This window comes from Pectinophora gossypiella, chromosome 13 (assembly GCF_024362695.1).
Source record: "Pectinophora gossypiella chromosome 13, ilPecGoss1.1, whole genome shotgun sequence".
In the NCBI taxonomy this organism is placed as follows: domain Eukaryota; kingdom Metazoa; phylum Arthropoda; class Insecta; order Lepidoptera; family Gelechiidae; genus Pectinophora; species Pectinophora gossypiella.
Window position 1 is genome coordinate 16,073,158 of NC_065416.1, and position 23,500 is coordinate 16,096,657.

General features: G+C 39.0%; 1 protein-coding gene across 5 annotated transcripts in view; it reads right to left on the reverse strand.

Annotated features, from left to right (window-relative positions):
• Positions 1 to 22,514, reverse strand: part of LOC126371935 (titin) — a 103,267-nt gene extending 80,753 nt beyond the window's left edge. For all 5 annotated transcript variants that reach the window (XM_050017388.1, XM_050017387.1, XM_050017386.1 and 2 more), the window contains exon 1: positions 22,177 to 22,514. The gene's annotated coding sequence lies outside the window, so the exon portion shown is untranslated. The remainder of the gene's footprint in view (positions 1 to 22,176) is intronic.
• Between the last annotated feature and the right edge of the window lie 986 nt (positions 22,515 to 23,500).

The window sequence follows — 23,500 nt, forward strand, 5'->3', positions numbered from 1 at the left end:
TTCTTAGGCCAAACTTACTACTTGCGGGTGAAAATGATGCAAATGTATTGACTTTGAGTGGCAACTCTTAGAAAACTGTATATTTCATCGATTCATGAAGGTTGGTGGAAGGAGTCGACAGCATTCTTAGGCCAAACTTACTACTTGCGGGTGAAAATGATGCAAATGTATTGACTTTGAGTGGCAACTCTTAGAAAACTGTATATTTCATCGATTCATGAAGGTTGGTGGAAGGAGTCGACAGCATTCTTAGGCCAAACTTACTACTTGCGGGTGAAAATGTTGCAAATGTATTGACTTTGAGTGGCAACTCTTAGAAAACTGTAGAAATGATCGATTCATGAAGGTTGGTGGAAGGAGTCGACAGCATTCTTAGGCCAAACTTACTACTTGCGGGTGAAAATGATGCAAATGTATTGACTTTGAGTGGCAACTCTTAGAAAACTGTAGAAATGATCGATTCATGAAGGTTGGTGGAAGGAGTCGACAGCATTCTTAGGCCAAACTTACTACATAGGGGTAAAATTGATGCAAATGTATTGACTATGAGTAGCAACGCTTAGAAAACTGTAGAAATGATCGATTCATGAAGGTTGGTGGAAGGAGTCGACAGTATTCTTAGGCCAAACTTACTACTTGCGGGGAAAATGATGCAAATGTATTGACTTTGAGTGGCAACTCTTAGAAAACTGTATATTTCATCGATTCATGAAGGTTGGTGGAAGGAGTCGACAGCATTCTTAGGCCACACTTACTACTTGCGGGTGAAAATGATGCAAATGTATTGACTTTGAGTGGCAACTCTTAGAAAACTGTAGAAATGATCGAATCATGAAGGTTGGTGGAAGGAGTCGACAGCATTCTTAGGCCAAACTTACTACTTGCGGGTGAAAATGATGCAAATGTATTGACTTTGAGTGGCAACTCTTAGAAAACTGTAGAAATAATCGAATCATGAAGGTTGGTGGAAGGAGTTGACAGCATTCTTAGGCCAAACTTACTACTTGCGGGTGAAAATGATGCAAATGTATTGACTTTGAGTGGCAACGCTTAGAAAACTGTATATTTGATAGATAGATAGATAGATAGAACGTTTATTTGCATGAACACAGTACAATGGTCTTAATAAGTAATATGTATGTCCTTAGTGTATTCAGCCTGCTTGCAGGCGTACAAATATTAATTTTCAATAAAAAGTATAATACAAAAGCTTGAAACAATTGGCATGCACACAAAACATAAAACTTTCTAAAATCAACAACATTAAAATTTACATTTCCAAAATATCGTGTCATGTTAAAACAGGTCAAAATTAAAATTTAAAAAATAAAAGTCAACGGTTAATAACTAATAATATGTTAATAACAATATAGGCAATTATTTATCTTTATAGTCTAAAAACTCTCCTACACTATAGAACCCTAAATTACTTATCCATTTTGTTAGAGCGGTTTTGAATATTTTGCCGTTTAATAACTTTAGAGAGTTAGGGAGCTTATTATACACCTCAATGCTCATGTTAAAAACATTCTGTTTGTATAAGTAGGACTTAGAGCTTGGTTGGTGCAAAAGGTTGACATACTGATTCCTCAGTGGTCTCCCTGATACCTGTGAGCGCAATTTGTAGTATTCAGGATGCGTCTTAACGAAGTTACAAATGTCCCTTATATACAAGCAGGGTAGAGGTAGCACATTCAAATTTTTGAATAGAGGTTTACAGCTCTCCAAAAACCAAGCGCCACAAATAGCCCTGATACATCGCTTCTGTAATCTGAAGACCCTTGTGATCTCAGTTGAATTTCCCCAAATAATAAGACCATAGCTAAGTATTGAGGAGACATATCCGTAGTAGGCCATGAGTGCTGCTTCCTTCGATACTGTTTTTCTTAAGCGGTTTAGGACGAATACAAAGCGTTCTAGCTTAGAGCATATTTTGTCAACGTGGGCTTTCCAGTTCAAATGAATATCAATAACAATCCCTAAGAAATCAAACGTATCAACCCTTTCAACGTTACTGTTGTTAAATTGTATATTAGCTAAATTTAACAAATTTGAGTTTGGGTGACGGTATTCCATTAGTTTAGTTTTACTGATATTTATATTTAGATTATTATTATTTAACCAGTTATTCATATCGTTTAGGGCTGATTTTATAGTATCAATATATGTATCGTCATCACAAGCTATTAGAAGTGTGGTGTCATCCGCAAATAATATAGATTTATGTAGTGTTGCTCGTGGGAGATCATTTATGTACAATAAAAACAAAATTGGAGCTATTATGCTACCTTGAGGTACACCAGTGTTATTAACTAAAAACTTAGACGTGTACTTCTTTTTAGTAATAACATTATTGACTCTTACCATATTTGTAACCTCAGTGCACTGTTTGCGGTCCTTGAGATAGAGATCGAACCAATCATAAGCCTTACCTCGGATTCCGTATACTTGTAGTTTTTTCAGTAGATAACCGTGATGGACGAAATCGAATGCTTTTGTCATATCGAGAAATATTGACGTCATTGGTATGTTATTATTTAGATTTTTAGTAATAGTCATCACTAGGTCATAACAAGCTAGCGTTGTTGAACTCCCTTTACGGAAACCAAATTGCTGAGGATGTAGAATATTAAATTTTGTTAAAAATGAGACGAGTCTTTTCAGCATCGCCTTTTCAAAAATTTTTGACAGTATTGGAACAATTGTGATTGGCCTGTAGCACCCGGGGTCTAATCTATCCCCTTTCTTGAACAATGGCTTCACAAGTGCCACTTTTAATTGCGCTGGAAAGTAACCCTGTTCAAAAGTTAAATTTATAAGGTGTGCCAATGGACGCGCAAATGTACGAGCGTTGAGCTTCAAAACAGTTGTGCCAATGTCGTCAATACCACTAGACTTACTATTATTTAAACTCATTATAATGTTGTATGTTTCGCTACAGTCAACTGGTGTCAAGAAAATTGTATGATCATTTATGTTATTGTTGGGTATATTAATGTGTCTAATCAGATGCGGATTATTACTATTAGTCAATTGGATATAATAATTATTAAATATGTCACAGATGTTTTGGGGGTCATTATATTGAACATTATTAAATTTTATACAGTTAATGTCGTTATCGTGATAAGTATTATTAGTGGCCAATGAAATAGTCTTCCATATAGCTTTTGAATTTTTCCCATGTTTACTGATGAATTTTGTATTATTTATTCTTTGTGCCGCGAATATACATTTTCTAAGAAGCCTTATATATTTTTGGACTGACTGTTTTAGTTGCTTACTTTGATCGATTCATGAAGGTTATTGGAAGGAGTCGACAGCATTCTTAGGCCAAACTTACTACTTAGGGCTAAAATTGATGCAAATGTATTGACTATGAGTAGCAACGCTTAGAAAACTGTAGAATTGATCGATTCATGAAGGTTGGTGGAAGGAGTCGACAGCATTCTTAGGCCAAACTTACTACTTGCGGGTGAAAATGATGCAAATGTATTGACTTTGAGTGGCAACTCTTAGAAAACTGTAGAATTGATCGATTCATAAAGGTTGGTGGAAGGAGTCGACAGCATTCTTAGGCCAAACTTACTACTTGCGGGTGAAAATGATGCAAATGTATTGACTTTGAGTGGCAACTCTTAGAAAACTGTAGAAATAATCGAATCATGAAGGTTGGTGGAAGGAGTCGACAGCATTCTTAGGCCAAACTTACTACTTGCGGGTGAAAATGATGCAAATGTATTGACTTTGAGTGGCAACGCTTAGAAAACTGTAGAAATAATCGAATCATGAAGGTTGGTGGAAGGAGTTGACAGCATTCTTAGGCCAAACTTACTACTTGCGGGTGAAAATGATGCAAATGTATTGACTTTGAGTGGCAACTCTTAGAAAACTGTAGAAATGATCGATTCATGAAGGTTGGTGGAAGGAGTCGACAGCATTCTTAGGCCAAACTTACTACTTAGGGGTAAAATTGATGCAAATGTATTGACTATTTGTAGCAACGCTTAGAAAACTGTAGAATTGATCGATTCATGAAGGTTGGTGGAAGGAGTCGACAGCATTCTTAGGCCAAACTTACTACTTAGGGGTAAAATTGATGCAAATGTTTTGACTATGAGTAGCAACGCTTAGAAAACTGTAGAATTGATCGATTCATGAAGGTTGGTGGAAGGAGTCGACAGCATTCTTAGGCCAAACTTACTACTTAAAGGTAAAATTCATGCAAATGTATTGACTATGAGTGGCAACGCTTAGAAAACTGTAGAAATGATCGATTCATGAAGGTTGGTGGAAGGAGTCGACAGCATTCTTAGGCCAAACTTACTACTTGCGGGTGAAAATGATGCAAATGTATTGACTTTGCGTGGCAACTCTTAGAAAACTGTATATTTCATCGATTCATGAAGGTTGGTGGAAGGAGTCGACAGCATTCTTAGGCCAAACTTACTACTTGCGGGTGAAAATGATGCAAATGTATTGACTTTGAGTGGCAACTCTTAGAAAACTGTATACTTCATCGATTCATGAAGGTTGGTGGAAGGAGTCGACAGCATTCTTAGGCCAAACTTACTACTTAGGGCTAAAATTGATGCAAATGTATTGACTATGAGTAGCAACGCTTAGAAAACTGTAGAATTGATCGATTCATGAAGGTTGGTGGAAGGAGTCGACAGCATTCTTAGGCCAAACTTACTACTTAGGGCTAAAATTGATGCAAATGTATTGACTATGAGTAGCAACGCTTAGAAAACTGTAGAATTGATCGATTCATGAAGGTTGGTGGAAGGAGTCGACAGCATTCTTAGGCCAAACTTACTACTTGCGGGTGAAAATGATGCAAATGTATTGACTTTGAGTGGCAACTCTTAGAAAACTGTAGAAATGATCGATTCATGAAGGTTGGTGGAAGGAGTCGACAGCATTCTTAGGCCAAACTTACTACTTGCGGGTGAAAATGATGCAAATGTATTGACTTTGAGTGGCAACTCTTAGAAAACTGTAGAAATAATCGAATCATGAAGGTTGGTGGAAGGAGTCGACAGCATTCTTAGGCCAAACTTACTACTTGCGGGGAAAATGATGCAAATGTATTGACTTTGAGTGGCAACTCTTAGAAAACTGTATATTTCATCGATTCATGAAGGTTGGTGGAAGGAGTCGACAGCATTCTTAGGCCACACTTACTACTTGCGGGTGAAAATGATGCAAATGTATTGACTTTGAGTGGCAACTCTTAGAAAACTGTAGAAATGATCGATTCATGAAGGTTGGTGGAAGGAGTCGACAGCATTCTTAGGCCAAACTTACTACTTAGTGGTAAAATGATGCAAATGTATTGACTTTGAGTGGCAACTCTTAGAAAACTGTAGAAATAATCGAATCATGAAGGTTGGTGGAAGGAGTCGACAGCATTCTTAGGCCAAACTTACTACTTGCAGGTGAAAATGGTGCAAATGTATTGACTTTGAGTGGCAACGCTTAGAAAACTGTATATTTGATCGATTCATGAAGGTTGGTGGAAGGAGTCGACAGCATTCTTAGGCCAAACTTACTACTTAGGGCTAAAATTGATGCAAATGTATTGACTATGAGTAGCAACGCTTAGAAAACTGTAGAATTGATCGATTCATGAAGGTTGGTGGAAGGAGTCGACAGCATTCTTAGGCCAAACTTACTACTTGCGGGTGAAAATGATGCAAATGTATTGACTATGAGTGGCAACGCTTAGAAAACTGTAGAAATGATCGATTCATGAAGGTTGGTGGAAGGAGTCGACAGCATTCTTAGGCCAAACTTACTACATAGGGGTAAAATTGATGCAAATGTATTGACTATGAGTAGCAACGCTTAGAAAACTGTAGAAATGATCGATTCATGAAGGTTGGTGGAAGGAGTCGACAGCATTCTTAGGCCAAACTTACTACTTGCGGGGAAAATGATGCAAATGTATTGACTTTGAGTGGCAACTCTTAGAAAACTGTATATTTCATCGATTCATGAAGGTTGGTGGAAGGAGTCGACAGCATTCTTAGGCCACACTTACTACTTGCGGGTGAAAATGATGCAAATGTATTGACTTTGAGTGGCAACTCTTAGAAAACTGTAGAAATGATCGATTCATGAAGGTTGGTGGAAGGAGTCGACAGCATTCTTAGGCCAAACTTACTACTTAGGGCTAAAATTGATGCAAATGTATTGACTATGAGTAGCAACGCTTAGAAAACTGTAGAATTGATCGATTCATGAAGGTTGGTGGAAGGAGTCGACAGCATTCTTAGGCCAAACTTACTACTTGCGGGGAAAATGATGCAAATGTATTGACTTTGAGTGGCAACTCTTAGAAAACTGTATATTTCATCGATTCATGAAGGTTGGTGGAAGGAGTCGACAGCATTCTTAGGCCACACTTACTACTTGCGGGTGAAAATGATGCAAATGTATTGACTTTGAGTGGCAACTCTTAGAAAACTGTAGAAATGATCGATTCATGAAGGTTGGTGGAAGGAGTCGACAGCATTCTTAGGCCAAACTTACTACTTAGGGCTAAAATTGATGCAAATGTATTGACTATGAGTAGCAACGCTTAGAAAACTGTAGAATTGATCGATTCATGAAGGTTGGTGGAAGGAGTCGACAGCATTCTTAGGCCAAACTTACTACTTGCGGGTGAAAATGATGCAAATGTATTGACTTTGAGTGGCAACTCTTAGAAAACTGTAGAATTGATCGATTCATAAAGGTTGGTGGAAGGAGTCGACAGCATTCTTAGGCCAAACTTACTACTTGCGGGTGAAAATGATGCAAATGTATTGACTTTGAGTGGCAACTCTTAGAAAACTGTAGAAATAATCGAATCATGAAGGTTGGTGGAATGAGTCGACAGCATTCTTAGGCCAAACTTACTACTTGCGGGTGAAAATGATGCAAATGTATTGACTTTGAGTGGCAACGCTTAGAAAACTGTAGAAATAATCGAATCATGAAGGTTGGTGGAAGGAGTTGACAGCATTCTTAGGCCAAACTTACTACTTGCGGGTGAAAATGATGCAAATGTATTGACTTTGAGTGGCAACTCTTAGAAAACTGTAGAAATGATCGATTCATGAAGGTTGGTGGAAGGAGTCGACAGCATTCTTAGGCCAAACTTACTACTTAGGGGTAAAATTGATGCAAATGTATTGACTTTTTGTAGCAACGCTTAGAAAACTGTAGAATTGATCGATTCATGAAGGTTGGTGGAAGGAGTCGACAGCATTCTTAGGCCAAACTTACTACTTAGGGGTAAAATTGATGCAAATGTTTTGACTATGAGTAGCAACGCTTAGAAAACTGTAGAATTGATCGATTCATGAAGGTTGGTGGAAGGAGTCGACAGCATTCTTAGGCCAAACTTACTACTTAAAGGTAAAATTCATGCAAATGTATTGACTATGAGTGGCAACGCTTAGAAAACTGTAGAAATGATCGATTCATGAAGGTTGGTGGAAGGAGTCGACAGCATTCTTAGGCCAAACTTACTACTTGCGGGTGAAAATGATGCAAATGTATTGACTTTGCGTGGCAACTCTTAGAAAACTGTATATTTCATCGATTCATGAAGGTTGGTGGAAGGAGTCGACAGCATTCTTAGGCCAAACTTACTACTTGCGGGTGAAAATGATGCAAATGTATTGACTTTGAGTGGCAACTCTTAGAAAACTGTATACTTCATCGATTCATGAAGGTTGGTGGAAGGAGTCGACAGCATTCTTAGGCCAAACTTACTACTTGCAGGTGAAAATGGTGCAAATGTATTGACTTTGAGTGGCAACGCTTAGAAAACTGTATATTTGATCGATTCATGAAGGTTGGTGGAAGGAGTCGACAGCATTCTTAGGCCAAACTTACTACTTAGGGCTAAAATTGATGCAAATGTATTGACTATGAGTAGCAACGCTTAGAAAACTGTAGAATTGATCGATTCATGAAGGTTGGTGGAAGGAGTCGACAGCATTCTTAGGCCAAACTTACTACTTGCGGGTGAAAATGATGCAAATGTATTGACTTTGAGTGGCAACTCTTAGAAAACTGTATATTTCATCGATTTATGAAGGTTGGTGGAAGGAGTCGACAGCATTCTTAGGCCAAACTTACTACTTGCGGGGAAAATCATGCAAATGTATTGACTTTGAGTGGCAACTCTTAGAAAACTGTATATTTCATCGATTCATGAAGGTTGGTGGAAGGAGTCGACAGCATTCTTAGGCCAAACTTTCTACTTGCGGGTGAAAATGATGCAAATGTATTGACTTTGAGTGGCAACTCTTAGAAAACTGTATATTTCATCGATTCATGAAGGTTGGTGGAAGGAGTCGACAGCATTCTTAGGCCAAACTTACTACTTGCGGGTGAAAATGATGCAAATGTATTGACTTTGAGTGGCAACTCTTAGAAAACTGTAGAAATGATCGAGTCATGAAGGTTGGTGGAAGGAGTCGACAGCATTCTTAGGCCAAACTTACTACTTAGGGGTAAAATTGATGCAAATGTATTGACTATGAGTAGCAACGCTTAGAAAACTGTAGAAATGATCGATTCATGAAGGTTGTTGGAAGGAGTCGACAGCATTCTTAGGCCAAACTTACTACTTGCGGGTGAAAATGATGCAAATGTATTGACTTTGAGTGGCAACGCTTAGAAAACTGTATATTTGATCGATTCATGAAGGTTGACAAAGGAGGAAGGAGTCGACAGCATTCTTAGGCCAAACTTAATACTTGGGGATAAAATTTACACGCCTGTATGCTTTATCGGGGTAGGCAGAGCACTAAGTGATCATAGAACCACTTGATGCCACATTCGACAATTACTGTGAGGGTAGGTAAGCAAGTTGGCACATGTGTTTAGCGGTGATAGGTTGTCAGCTTTTCGCCCACCATACAACACAACTCTCATCGATTTTACTGGCTTTTTATTTTTTTTAACTTTACGTGAATCTAAATCGAATTTAGTACCTATCTACTACCCAATTATTTTTTCATTCATTTAGTTAAGTACCTACTTAGGTATTTCCGTTTTATTAGGTAAGTACCTACAAAAAGTAATGATATCCAATCAAAAACGTAAATGTGAAGTGAGAGCCAAGTTCAATATTATGATTAATGCCTTGGTTGTTGACTTCAACGACAAAAGAAGTGAGATCTAAGTGGGTGCCAAGTTCAATGGTCAGTTCTGAAATTTATTTATAAGTAACAGTATAACATAATATCATATCTTCTTATAACATAGGATAATGTATAGTAACCTAAGGTCTGTCTTGGCTAGTTTTTATAATTATGTTTTTTCACATTTATGTTTTTGATTGGATAAGTACTCTCAAAGTTCTCAGACGAAGTAAAATGCCAGTCAACTGAACGATAACTCACAAGCTAACGTAGCAATCATTGTTATTCCATTGCGAACACTTCACGATTGAGTTATTAAGTTATTCCGCGACATTTCCTGTCTTCCTAGCAATCAACATGTTATATTATGGCACTCTGGGAAAATATCGCACATAGATTGGTTCGGATGGCGGGTCGAACTCCTTAGAAAGATTGGTGATTCTCCAAAATGGGTACAGGGGGGTGAAATGCCACAATCAACCAGAATCAGAATCATTTATTCAACGTAATTATCATGGATAAACTTGTTGAAGGTCAATGAACATTTTTGAATTTACGTCATTTCGCAAGGTGTTATGGCTGAGGAGAAGAAATGACAAGAAACTGCAACAGCAACACATCTTTTAAATCAATGAGGGTACATTACAAGTTATTTAATAACTAGATGAACACATTCAATACCAGACATTTTTATCATTTAGGTAATCATTAATCTTATAATAGGCTTTTTTACATAAAGTAAGCTTCACGTGAGCTTTAAATTTATTTTCTGACAAATTTAAAATATTGTCTGGTATTTTATTGTAAAAACGTATACATAACCCCAAAAAAGATGAATTTAATTTACTTAATCTAGAATTTTGAACAACAATTTTATTTTTATTCCTTGTATTGTAAGTATGCCTTTCACAGTTTCTCGGAAGGAGAGATACATTTTTACGCACATATATAATGTTTTCATAAATATATTGACTTGCGACCGTCAGTATATTTATTTCTTTAAACAGCTCCCTTAAAGAGTCCCAACATTGCTATTTGACATTTATTAACATTACTTTAATATGGGCAAACGTCAAATTGTAATATTCCTTTTGACCCCGATGTCCAGTATAGTTTGGGAATCTCCGTTCACTTGTTTCGTTTACCCATTGTGCCTAACGTGTTGTTATTTTTTTATAATACAATATTTTAAATTTAATTAACACTACCATCCATTGCCACTATAAATCAATGGATGAGACTTGCACAGGATCGGATAGGGTGATCGGAAGCAGACTAGGCCTCTGCCGAGCAGTGGGTGGATACAGGCTGAATAGATATTAAAAACAGACATCAAAGTAGATAGAACGCTATAATCAGTCGCGACCATAGCAAAATATTTAAAAGGTGGCGCGAGACCTCAAAGTGGCACCCCTTAGCCCCTTAAAATAAAAAAAATTACGGGCACCCGGTATGAGCAATCTGTCCCGATGAAGTTAGTTTGCGGCCAGGGTGGACCAGTCTTGGTTGATTTTGGTGCGCTGGCACACCTCGCACCGTCCTACGCCCGCCACTGACTATAATTAATCAGGAAATTAAAGAAGGCAGACCACATTATCAGATGGAAATAATGAATGCCAACAAGAGAGACAGAGATGAAAAGAGAGAACCTGTGAAGGGCGCGTATGGCCTCTCGCAATCGGATGTTTACCTCAGTCTGGGAATTAATCAATATTCATACTGGTCATTGTTTGTAAACAGGAACCACTTGCATAGCAAACGCCCTGCAATGACGACTGCGCATTGTGTGCGGCCGGCGCCCGCGCACCTCAATGTACTGTCTCTAGTACCAGTTGTAACCCGTTTTTGGGTTATAGTGTTACGCGTCAATGGGAGTTTTGTAGTAGTATAAGTTCGACTTCAACTGAGGAATGTATCTGTTTGTTTTTTAGGGCTGGTTGAACCGTTTGGTAACCCAATACTTTCTCGATAATTCGTAACTCACTGTTGTTTGCATTGCGCACTTACTTTTATATGCGCAAATGTCAAATTGCAATATTGCTTTCTTAGATGAATTGCTTCGATGTGGCCATTTTAACCCCCCAGAATTACACAAGTCAGACATAGATATTTTCTTCTATCATGTGGGTTGTGATGTAGATTACCAACCTCATCAACCCTGGTGTCAGTCAGGGTGTATACAGTAATGTAAGTATGAGATAATCCTCCATCCTCCACGGCAACTGCTAAGGTTTGCTCGTGTACTCTTATGTGAGACATTAAAAAAGTATAAACATTCGCTCTACTTAATGAATAACGCAATGTTTGTTTTAGACACTAAAAATATTCTAACAGATAAACCAACTTTACCTACATTACGAATTAGCCAAACATGTTAAAAGTTAGCGAGGTTAAGTGCCAAGGTTTGCACGAAGGTACGATCAGCAATATTTCTGCAAAGTGACGTCACGCCGGCAGCCGGACAGATGTGCGCAGGAGTGGGACGAGAGGAGGTGGAGGAAGTATTCGTTGAAAGCGATGTAATACTAGCTTATGGAATTGAGAAAATAAAATCAACGGAGGAGAAGTAATGTTTACAAAAGTAAATAACGGAAGACATGGACAATCCTAGGAGTCAACAAAATATTCAAAAAAGTGACTTATTGTATAGGTAGGTTTGCCTCGGATAGATAAAAAGTGCATCACGTGATGACGTATACACAAAGCCAAACACAAGTCCAAAATCCTGATGAGGACATATCATAAAATATGGTTTATGATCCTAATTGGGTTACGACATTGCAGGCTGGTCACCCGATTGTCCAAAAGTAAGATGATCCCTGATTCGGAGGTCAAGTTAAGCAGTCAGTCCGGGCTACTATTTACTTAAGTATTTAGTTGTTACATGCGCCATGTCAGGGGCCTATGGCGGCTCAAATAGTAACCCTGACACCAGGGTTGATGGTCTCACAACCTACAAAAGAAGAGTCAAAACGAATCCCATCATAACGCAGTGTATTAACCAACCAGTAAGCTGACTCTAACTGAAGATATTAAGCTGTCGAACAGAAAATATGTCAAGAGATACAAAAAAGTGAAAAAATGAGTAAAAAAATATTAAAAGCATACTTTAGGGGGTAATACCAAAACCAAATAACTGATAGGGTATTTGATTCCTGATGCTGTAGGTGAGCGAACCAATTCGAGCTTGTATAAACCTCATAAGGTTTCTTAAACGGGTGTTAGAAATAGGAAATAAATATGTAACTTGGATTGAACAATAAATTAAAAAAGAACCTCACGCAAAAATAGGAAGTAATTGTTGTACAAATATTGAACTTACACAGTAACAAATACATTACGATTACGCACGCGAAACAATCTTGCTTGAGGCGTTAATAACCTGCCGAAAGAATCGATTGACGGAGAGTCAACGACACGATCGGTTGACGATCACGAAACAAATACCTGTCATATTGATTTGTAGGTATTTTTATTGTCACGAAGCACTGTCACAATTGTCAATCAATATACAGGGTGGCCCAGAAGTTCAGGTTCAAAATGAAAAATTAGATAGAGGGGCTCATTAGCTACCAGAAACACCCCCATGTATGTTCAGCAATTATTTACGGTTTAGGAGATATGACCCATTTTGTACCTTTTTCTAGATTTTCTACCTTACTTCAGAAATAATCATTTTGTCGCTATCCCTTTCTTAATAATTATTTTATTTTACTTCATAACTATGCCTAAGTATATGTACCGCCAGGTGAAAAAATTGAAACAGTCAACTCAAAGATAAAAAAAAAAGTTATCGGAAATCATAGTGAGAATTCGACCAAAATTGTTACAGTTGTTAAAACTTCGCCGAAGAATAATAAACACATGAGATTGTCATGGACCATGAAAGTATTTCTAAAAACTGCTCCATTTAATAGGCTTTTAGAAACATCCAAAAAAAGTACCCTTGATAAGGGCATAAAACTAAGTAATTAGCCCTCAAAGATTGCAAGACAGACAGATTTGAAGGAAAATTTGACATTCTCATACAATGTAGCTGCTTCTTTCTAACGTTGTTAAAGGTGCTCAAAGACAGATTTTATTTTAGTATCCAATAGTATGAATCACAAACAGTGTTTGGGGACAACTTTTTCCTTGAAATCTATGTACCTTCATTAAAATACGAATACCAAAAGTGACTGCAAGTTTTGTCTTCGGATTGTTACTATGTCTATCCTGTTAGCGATTATAAGCGTGATTTTTATTTACTTTTAACTGAAAATGTGTCTTTGAGCGCCTTTAACAACGTTAGAAAGAAGAAGCTACATTGTATGAGAATGTCAAATTTTTCTTCAAATCTGTCTGTCTTGCAATATTTGAGGTCAAATTACTTAGTTTTTTGCCCATATTAAGGGTACTTTTTTTTGATGTTTCTAAAAGCCTATTAAATGTAGCAGTTTTTAGAAATACTTTCAAGGTCCATGACAATCTCATGTGTTTATTATTCTTCGGCGAAGTTTTAACAACTGTAACAATTTTGGTCGAATTCTCACTTTAACTTCCGATAACTTTTTTTTTATACTTGATTTGACTTTGATTTATCTTTTATTGAGCGTTACACAGCCTTAGGCATAGTTGTGAAGTAAAATAAAATAATTATTAAGAAAGGGATAGCGACAAAATGATTATTTCTGAAGTAAGGTAGAAAATCTAGAAAAAGGTACAAAATGGGTCATATCTCCTAAACCGTAAATAATTGCTGAACATACATGGGGGTGTTTCTGGTAGCTAATGAGCCCCTCTATCTAATTTTTCATTTTGAACCTGAACTTCTGGGCCACCCTGTATATAGTTTAAAAGGAATTATATCTTAAGTAATCTTATTCTTCTTCTATCGTGTGGGTTGTGAGGTTGATGTTACCAATTACCAATAGTTACCCTGACACCAGAGTTGACCCCATCAACTCTGGTGTCAGGGTAACTATTGAGCCGCCAAAGGCCCCTGACATGGCTCATGTAACGACTACTTACTTACATCAGTAAATAATAAACGGGACCAACAGCTTAACGTGCCTTCCGAAACACGGATCATCTTACTTTCAAACTGTAGTGTCCTAACCAAACTAGGGATCACAAAGTGATTTTTGTGATATGTCTCCACCGGGATTTGAACCCGGGACCTCCGGATCGTGAGCCCAACACTCAAACCATTGGACCACGGAGTTCGTCTTAAGTAGTTCAATCTCGAGTACCTCTGAATGGATTTGGAAGCGGTTTTTAAAGCTATGATCTGCACTAGACTTGGAAAATTGTAACCAGGTAAAACCGAATCGAATCGCTAGAGTATCTAAAAACACAGACAGATACTGCACACAATCACAAGTAAGGTAAGAGACCATATGATTAAAAGTTGATTAGCACGCTAACGAGCAATTGAAACTACCTTTGAAGAAGACAAAACACAAGTAAACACATTAAATATTAAGTAAATGGATTACCAGATCTAAGTATAGACATGATTCAGCGGCGAAACAACTTACAGACGGGATTAAGTTGATGTCATTCATAAGTACGTAGATACACAAATAACATTTTGACCTCAACTTATAATGATGTTAAGATAAATCGATGTTATAACGTTTAATATAAACACGTCAAAAACAATGGAGGCGGCGGATAACTTACCAATAAATACGGAAGCAACGAGAACAATCCACATCGGTAAAGCACAGTGCGATGCGCGTGAGTGCTCGAGTGCGCGAATGATCGGCCGGTGTCCGCGCATGCGCCGTGGGCTCTGATCAAGCGGGGGTGGCGATGAAACAATCGCAGGTCGCACCTACGCTCCATATGACACGTCTACATGGAAACTCCACTTTTTGCGATTTTTTGCCCACAAAAATTATAATAATCGATAGTTGTAAAATAGCTCGCGCCTTTTGTTTGCTTGTAGGCTGCCACCATTAGATTGACACATTGTACATCCAGTAGTTGGCTAATTCCAAAGACACTTTCTTTAAAATTGCTCCAAATCAGGACAAGCTTTCTTCACGTACGAATCCGATGAGCCTGCGACAGCTTGCACGCAGTCATCAGAACTCATAAAATAGCCATTAGTTGGTGAAAACTGATTTTCTACGAGACGGGTGTTGGCGGCGCGTAGGCTGCCTAGGCCACCTAGCCGATCCAATGTCGCGTAATGGTCGATGACGTCGACTTCGATCTCTATCAAATTGTCCTGGAGACCGAGATATCTGCTTTGACGATCTCTAGCTATCTATAGGGTTGACAATTACATTCAATTTTGTTTAAAAGAAGTTGTGAATAATATGGCTAGGAAAATAGAGGACCAGATGAACCGTAGAACTAACAAGATTAAAACCCATGCGGCACGCTGAGAGGTGAGGATATGGTATCCCGACGTGCCGGCAGAGTAGGGGAATGATTGGTGATAAAGTAGAAGCAACAGCAAGCAGTAGTAGTATAGTTTATTTAAAACACTTCAAAAACTTAGAACATAGTCACAAAAATAATAGTTCACAAAATACACATTTCACAAAAGGAGGGCACTGAGGAGGGTCTCAGAGGGCACGGCCCTAAACAGTATGATACAGTTGTTGTTTATATGAAGGTCAGGGATGCAGTGAGTCAAAAGTGAGTAAAATGAAAGGAAATGCGAATGGAATGGAATGACAATTCGTAATTTAAAATGATGATGGTCCGAACAAAAGGCCAGTATGTGCAGAGTTTGTACTCTGCTACACCCATAATAACGGGTTCTTACCGCGTTTAAAGTAGGGATATGAGACTCCCGATATTTCGACACTGTGCCATGATCACCAAGTCAAGTGTGATGATGAACTTATAACAATGTATGAACTAACAAGATGTACAGTTAGATACAGCAAAAAGTAAGGAAATATACGGTAAGTATGAAATTATTTAATTAAATAATTCCGACGAAAATGTCATTATCATTTAATTCAGTGGCGTCTTTAAAATAAAGTTACATAAACAGTATACGTCCACTGCGTCCGCAGACCTCCCCTCAATCAACCGGAGGGGGTATTGAATATACAAAAAAGTAAAAAAAAATTCGAGTGGGTATTATATAAAATAAGGTCATAATAATCTCTTTCCTATCATCTAGATCATCTCAGTTCTAATTGGGTTTGGGGTTCCGATTTTTTGAACAAAAAACGTGCGAAAATGCCATTGACTATTTTTTTTTATCTTGTAACGCTGCTATAACAATAGCAGCTTCCGATCCCAAGACGCTGTCTCGTCCCAGGGCTAACACACACACACACACACACACCGATTTACACACACACACACACACACATCTTATGTCATAAGTATTTCTCTATTTTATGGGCGATAGGCTGATCCCTTATCACCATAAGGTTCATCATATCCAGCTTACGACATCGTATCGTAGTGGTAGCAAGTTGTCCTTGATTACCTGTGGCTCTGCCCACCCCATTAGGGATTGCGGGTGTGAGTTTATGTATGTATGTATGAAATGTTAAAAATAATCTAAAAATATATAAATACATGTACTTAAGTACTATCAAAATAACAAATTTTATTAATTTTAGTTCTTTGTATTTATTTATTTATTTATATATTATGTATATTTCTGGTGAACTGTTGTGTTGGGTCCTGTCCTGTCAAATTCAGATGGTTCTGAAGCGTAGATAAATGAATAAATAAATTGTAATAGCAATAAGGAAGGTTTCCTGACAAAGGTCTTTACATGAGGCTTACTAGTGTTAGCAAACTCTACAATAAAACGTAAATATTAGTAACATACCCAGTTTTAATCAGTAAATGTTAAGTAGCACAAATATCACTCTTATTACGGAAACCAAATATTATTACTACAAATTATAATAAGAAATATTAATACAAAAGAATACAGCAACTAGTCTTTCAGTTTTCGCTTCTCTCGACAATAATCGTCTTCACTTGTTTTTATTACAAAACGTTTTTCTCTTAAAAAGTGACGTGACGTTCCTTTTTTGAAATTGCCAACACTAGGAAGTTCAAATAACGGAACTATTTTGATTTTGAACGCTGTAGAACCCTGGTCACCGGATCCGCAAACGGCGTCAACATTGCATCTAATGCACGCGTGGGCGCGCGCAGTTTCCGATACCTGTTGTACAGCTAGTGCTATCGTCGTAAATGTGGCGATGACAGCACTGCAACTGGCGGGGGCTAGACGCACAACACACGCTGTACAGTCATGAGCAATGTAATGTACCCACTTTAGGACTCTGTCGCACTAACATATTTGACATTTAGTGAGACTTAGGGTGGCTTGCGTAAGGGCCACACAAGGGTGTTTAGTGGCCCACTAAACATGTTTAAAGACCCTTACGCAAGCCACCCTTACAGTTCAATTTGTCAAAAAAGTTAATGTGACATGGTGCCAAAGTGTATTCATATTAATGCTCGTGACCGTACCACACCAACATTACAGGGTCTTTATTTTTTAACTTGGCGGAGAAGTAGGCTTAATAATTTAATGGCCTCTGTGGTCCAGTGGTTAAGCGTTAGACTCACGATCCGGAGGCTCCGGGTTCGAATCATATATGTCCCCATATCACAAAAATCATCCCTAGTTTGGTGAGGACATACAGACTGATCACCTGATTGTCCGAAAGTAAGACGACCGTGCGGAAGGCACGTTAAGCCGTTTGTCCCGGTTACTACTTACTGATGTAAGTGAGTAATCGTTACATGAGCCATGTCAGGGGCCTTTGGTGGCTCAATAATAACCCAGCCTCATCAACCCTGGTGTCAGGGTTGTTACTGAGCCGCGAAAGGCCCCTGACATGGCTCATGTAACGACTACATAATTACATCAGTAAGTAGTAACCGGGACCAACGGCTTAACATGCCTTCCGAAGCATGGATCATTTTACTTTCTGACAATCAGCCTGTAATATCCTAACCAAACTAGCACCGAGATTCGAACCCGGGGCCTCCGGATAGTGAGCCCAACGCTCAACCACTGAACCACGGAGGCCGTTATAATAACTTAATAACCTAATTGGGGTAGTCAGACGTCATCAATCGCAAAATGACCTAAGTACCCACACCTCACTGAGCTTTCTGTTAGACCAACGAACCATCTTAATGAGTTCTATTATGAATAGGCCTATTCAATAGACCTATTGTACAAAAAAAAGATGTGTGATTTGAACTGTTGACAGCTGACATAATCATCGCAAGACATCAAAAGAACTATTAGGTAGAGTAAAAAAACGGAAAGTCAATACGACTCATTACGAATAAAGTATCGGGTTACAACAGTCATGAGAACCACAGTAATCGAATCACAATAGTACATTTGGTACACAATTTGCGTCATTAAGAAAGAAAACTACCGGATTGAAAGAAAAGTCCTCGATTCCGATACATAAGTAATGCGAAGTAATGAATATCGATCGAAGCGAATCTGCAATACAATACAATTCAAATATACTTTATTGCACACAACATGCAAAACAAGTTTTGTTGGTAAGCAGCAATTTCTTCCAGAGCAACCATTGGCAAGAAAACGTAATACAAATGGACTTAAAAAAAAAGAAAGGAAAACATGAAACAGTAGGAGTAGGGCCCTGTGCTGGGAGGTTTTCTGGCCAAGTCTTTCCCTCAGCGATACAACTATATGTAATTTAATTTTTGACTCTAATATTAAATATTTTAGTTTTTTTTTTTGACGTTACAATAGGCAATACGTAAGCTACTAAGATGTTGTCAATGAAAAGGGTTGCAATAAATGCAAAGAATACTAAGCTTTCTATAGTAGAATCACGGAACCTAGTAAACAAGGCGGCGGTGTCAACATTTCCCTCGAAACTAGCTAGTTCCGAGCAGCGACTCGCTCCTAATTGAGTGTTGTGTTGCGGTCAGACTGCCTCTAATCTGCCCATTAGACGCACATCACCCTAATGGCCCACACACTACACACTAAACGACGTAACTACAAGCTCTTCCTACGCCACTTAAGACGTTTCTCCACAAAGTTTCACCCACTGCACCTTAGAGCCGCATTTTTAAAGGGATTACACCAGCTCTATAAACGTTCGAAACATGTTAGTTTTACCTATAGGTGCGGGCGGTGTTGTAAACCGGCATTAAATTTGGATAGCTTTAACGTCGCTACACAGTTTAACTGTTAAATGCGAGTTGAGTTTTGGTTTTGTTATGAAGTAGTGGATATGAGGAGTTACGAAAATAGCACAGAATTGATAATTGGGTCGCGTAACTAGGTTCTAGATAAATTATGAACTTCTGATAACTAAATAAAGACAGATCTAGAACTAACGAAAAACATTTTCTTTTTTCTATTTAACTTATTTATGAATTTTAATTAAAAAAAAACGTAATAATAAATCAAATATTTTATCACGTTTCTTTTCTATAACGTCACAGTGTGCTGTTTCATACAAATTCCATAGTAATTTCGTGTTTTGACGTTTAGTAAAAAGTAACTGATTTGACTAGTTGGAAACTAGACTATTATGATTGGGTAGCCTATAAGTGACTGGTAACTGCAATGTTTTTGTTTGTGTGTACAGATTATTGAAGTTACTTCCTTTAGAATTTTATCGCATGTTGTAAAGATGCTGCTTATGGAATCCCTGATCATTTCACTTCACGTTTTGTATTATTCGCGGCATTGGTACCATATTGCGCATCAAGTTTAACCCTCATGACAAAATACAAATAAATAAATTCCACAAACAAGAAGTAATAGAGAATGCGATAGACAAATATGCATTAAACAAACATGAAATGCCAGAGATAACGGCTATAAAGAAAACACGGAGTATTTCTCAAAGCGAGGCAACGATAGAGACAATAGGAAAGGTGTTGGCATTAGACAAACAAGTCCAGATAGCGCACGCGCGGCGTATCAACGACTTCGACGCAAGCGCATGTTGCAACCGAAGCTTACGATGATCCAGATAACAGAGATAGGCTTTATGGGCAGTCTGCAATAGTCTAACATTATACTTAAATAGGATTATGCTAATGATTAAGAGAAGGATGAAAAGTATGGGAGATGCCTTTGAACATAAAAGTAATCCCCAATGGAGATTTCTTTCGTCGTGATTTATTGTAAGTTGCCTAAGATGGCAATGCCAGCTCGCTAAATGGCAAGTGCTGAGGGCGCGAGCTGTCACCGGGTGAGAACCCGGTACAAAATTTAAGACAACAGGCCTGAGAGTACCCAGTTGGGCGTAGAGAAATCGCCGACCACGCGGGCGGTGTCGGTATCGGGGTCCTTAAGTATTTGTTGTAGCGTCTATGTGGCTAGAGGAATCGGGTCGTCAGGATCGTGTTGTACGTCCTTCGGGTACCAATATTATATCATGGGCTACTATGAAATTAATGAAATCTCTAAACAGTTTTCTGATAAGTAATTACTCAGTCACTTTAGTTTTCGTAAGTGTTTGGTAAAGTGGAATGTTTAAAGGTCACGTGTGTTGTTTGATAACGATGAGTCAATTTTCATTAGTTTTATTTGAGTTTCATCAACTCTGCCGTCATTAATTAAATTAAAACTGTTACTGCCAATCAAAATATCTTTGTCCGAATAAATCAACAGCAGGGACCACACGCGTTGGTGCTAATACAAAGATGGGAACTTCATATTACACCATCATCACCAGCCCATTAACGTCCCCACTGCTGGGGCACGGGCCTTCCCTATGGATGGATAGGGAGATATTACACCAAAAAGAAACTATTTCAGAAGTTATAGATGTACATCTAGGTAGGTAGGTTACAATTGGTGGCCTTATCGCTTAAGGCGATCTCTTCCAAGCACCCATAACGCGAGAAAACTAAGCAAAAGATGACAGGTGTACCCTAATCAAAGTGTTACTCCAACCAACCAGACTCCAATTATTGACAGCATTGGAGTCTAAAGGACAAAGGCATAAGGAACTAGGACATACTAGCGTTACAATTCTTTTGATGGCTAAAAACATTTAATGACAGACAGGCGAGGATAAGGAACGTTCACGAATTTGGCGATACTGTCGCCAAGGCTACGGAGACCAATAAAGCCTTATTTGGGGCACACATTTGGAGCACGCTATATGTAGACGTGCGGAATGAATCATTCCGAAACTGCGTGAATTTGCCTTTTGGCCGATGTTTTTCAAACCTTTGGTTGATGTAAGATTATTTAACTCAAATACTAGGATGCTCATGGTTCGGGGCTAAACGATGGTGATAAGTAAGTGAGATATGGGGCGTGGGACACACTCCTCGCTCGTAAGGATGAGGTCATTGGCTAGAAATTGCCCAGAAGCCTCGAGTGTTGATGACACACGGACAAAGCATGCACCAGATGTTCAAACAGCGAGCCTCCCAAAGTCGCAGCCTGTTTGTTTTGGCAGCGAACAAAGCGGCGCATTCCGTGCGCGGACGCAGTAGCGGCCCTCCGCAAACATCCCGCTCCTCGCGTGGAGCAATCGACCACCAACCATAACAATAACATCTACCACGATTGTCTCAAACGATCATATCCGCTTCATAAACACAGTTCTGTGAGAAATTCGGTGTTGTACTTTCTGGCCAGGTCGGTCGAAAAGGCCACATTAAAGAAATTCATCTAAAAAGCGATATTGCTATTTCATATTAGTTGACATTGGGCTTTTTAGATGAATTACTTCAATGTGGTTAAGTTAAAATATTACACATCGCAGATAAGTGATCCTACAAGATTCAACTGTTAAACCTAATCAGTAACTAAGTATTAAAAGTACATAAACAAAGATTTATTCAATAAGAATTTGATGATTCTCGTCCCGATATGGCTTTTTATTATAGGTAGTTACGGTTGATTATGCTGTATTCGAATCAACGAACACGTTTGCCTAATTTATGCGCAGACACGTCCAAAAACAGCTGTCAAAAACCCCATATCGTCACCTCTGCGTGCCGGCCACCGGCGCGGGCGCAGCATATTGGCCTACCTCCTCCGAACTAAGTAGATAAAACAATTGACAGAAGGACTCACCTGAGCGAGTGCCGGTCACAGCACAGCCGTTAACATTTAAATTATCTTCTCCGCTTTACTTTCTTGCCGTGCACAGTTCGTTGATTTTCGTTTTCACCTTTGAGTTAATTAATGAATTAAGTTAAATAAGCTCACATATGTTATAGCGAAGCGGGTTAGTGTTAAGTTATAATAAGTTAAGGAATGTCTTCGCGAAGTCGTTTCGTTTCGTGTCGGCCGCTCGGTATGCACTTTTGGGGTCACTCGGGGTCGGTTGGTTTTATTGTGTTTTTTTCGCGGAGTGGTGGTGGAGGCGAGCGGGCCTGCGCGTGCGGCGCGTGCGGAGTCCGAGCGATCACTGTCCGCGGTCCGCGCTGCGAGGCGAGCGGCGCCTGCCGGGGTGCTGCGCCGGCGCACGCTCCTCGCTCATCCCTCTCCCGCAGGCTGTCGCGCCCGAAGATAAAACACTTATCGGCTGCGTTCCGTCTTTCCGAGAAAGCGTCTGCTACTCAACACATACTGCGCTCTCTAATTAGTCCGAGTGCGTTATTTATTTCGACACGATAAACAAAACCGAACCTTCGACCGGCTCCGATGCTTTATGGATCTTGTTTCTGGAATACAGGAACAATAACGATAACTTAAGAGGAGTGTCCGCCGGCCTCATGTCCGTAATAATTACGAGAAACGATATCAGCTGATCGGAATGTGCTGAGATTATCATTTTGGAGTTCAACACAAGATCTTATATTACCTTTGAGTAATATAATATCCTTTAACAATATTAATATACCTACCTAGGCAATCATGAATTATCAGCTTTATCAATTTGGTCACAACATACATAACATAACAGCTTATATACATATTATACATCCCACTGCTGGGCACATGCATCCTTTTAAACTCTGACATCCATACGATTGAAGACTAAAGTAAGACCGCCAGGGGTGAGGTAGACCGAGTTCAGCCACCGCGGTGGGGTGAGGGGAGTTGCCGTTCTATACGTAGCATTATTCCTTATTCTGTGACGACACCCTGACCCGAGGTCCGCGCCCAACTGGGCACCCTCAGGCATGTTGTCTTAAATTTTGTTCCGGGTAAGAGCCCTCATCGATCCCCATTCGACCGGCTAAGTAGTTAAAGTAGTAAAAAAGTCACGTCAAAAAAGATAGAGATATGGAGACAATGAGGGGCCGAAAATTACTGACATTGCGCAACGCGACCGTGCCACAGTCTGACGTCACAAGACAATAGGCCAGAAGTCCAGTTGGGCCACCTGACACCAACACGGGCTGGCTTCAATAGACCGACCAATACAATTGTACCTAATTAGACATGCTCA